The following is a 1861-nucleotide window of genomic DNA, read 5'->3' on the forward strand; positions in this document are numbered from 1 at the left end:
TGCGTGACACTCTTTATGCCCCGATGAAGAGACCCTGCGTGGTCTTGAAACGTTGGCTCTCTATGTCCAATAAATGGACATGTTGGATTATTCTACTGAGTGCCAGTGGTTCCTCTTCCTACATTGTGTCTGCACGGTGCCATCCGTGTTCATCAATACAAGCACCACTGTCTTCATAGGCCTGGATTGCTGCAAGGTGTGCAGCGGATTTCCCCTTCTATCCTGTTTATCAAACACAACATTTCAGCAAAAAAAAACACAAGTTAAATTGGAACTTTCCCCATATCTTTAAAATAACAACAGACACCTCAGACTACTGAGTGCCAGTGGTTCCTCTTCCTACATTGTGTCTGCACGGTGCCATCCGTGTTCATCAATACAAGCACCACTGTCTTCATAGGCCTGGATTGCTGCAAGGTGTGCAGAGGATTTCCCCTTCTATCCTGTTTATCAAACACAACATTTCAGCAAAAAAAAACACAAGTTAAATTGGAACTTTCCCCATATCTTTAAAATAACAACAGACACCTCAGAAATGTTTAATAATGACAATCTACAAACACATACTTCTAGATAATTGCCGGTGTTCTAGCGAAAGCTCCAACTCATCGAAATCTCCAACTGCCGGGTACTTGCAAGTTGGGGATTTCGACCAGGCGGCGTTTGACTCAGGGATCTCAAGTCTCTCTGATGTTCAGGGAGTCTCCCTCTATTAGATAGCGGCTCGCTGATGTCTGCAAGAGAGGCATTTTCTCCCTGAAAAGTTTACTCTGAGTAAACCTTTCCGGTAAGATATCAGTGGGTAAGGTTTCAGAGTGAGGCTATTATTTATATCTATTTTATATGTATATCTGAAAGAAACTGAAAACACTGCACATTCCCTTTAATAAAAACAAAAACATATGGCCATGGTGCATGAGGTATAGTTCAGTCGCAGTGGAACAATAATGTTTCCACTAGATAGAAAGCTATATATATTTTTCCTAGCTGACCATGTAGCCACACCTGTGGGATTTAGAAGAAATGAGTTCCATACATGTGTATTGTGTTACTGTGTCAGATTCAGGTGGTGAGAGTCTATAAGCTGCAGGCATCACATGGATTTATAGAAAATAGCTGAAGCACGGATCAGCTTGATCCTCAAAGCTTATGTGTTGTATTAGCCATATAACACCTGCGTGCAAGCAGTAGGTTCGCTTCTTGTGCACAGCTCATCCTGAAACTGGATATTAGCACTGGGGTATGGTAGGTCTCTAGCGCTGAGTTGGGAGGGTATATGTATGTACTGCAGGGAACCCAACCTGAAACAAGTCATTTCAGAGAGGTGCCCTCTGTCAACTCCCCCCCTCTCCTCTCCGGGTGGGCAGGGCCGGATTTCCCCCAAGGCCAAGCCTCGGGGCAGCAGGGAGTACAGGGGCAGAAGGGGTGTGCAATTCCTATCTCCCGACGCCCATTACATGCAGTTCCGGGCGCCGGGCAGGTAATTGTTTTCTACATTTTGCCCTGCTTTGGGCAAGTAAGGCTAAATGTAGAGTGGGGAAGCAGCCGCATGTTTTGTACAAGTGATCTCGGCGATGTCGAGAGCACTTTTATGCAGGCTGTATACAGGGGGGCGCTTTGAGGAACCTGGCATTGTGGCAGCAGAGAGAGTAAATCCGGCCCTGCGGGTGGGGGTGCAACAACAAGGAAGAGAGCACCCCTTGTGAAATGATTGCAGATAGCTTCCTTTGCTATCTGCTGTTTTTTTTAGTGTTCTCACAGCTGCCGCCATCAGGGGAAAAAAAACGGCATAGGAACTAATAGCTAGATTGCTATTTCAATGTGCAATAGCCTATAGCAGACTAGCTATTGCACCCAGCCA

The sequence above is a fragment of the Nanorana parkeri genome, unplaced genomic scaffold (genome assembly GCF_000935625.1).
Source record: "Nanorana parkeri isolate BGI_ZX_2015 unplaced genomic scaffold, ASM93562v1 scaffold482, whole genome shotgun sequence".
In the NCBI taxonomy this organism is placed as follows: Eukaryota; Metazoa; Chordata; class Amphibia; order Anura; family Dicroglossidae; genus Nanorana; species Nanorana parkeri.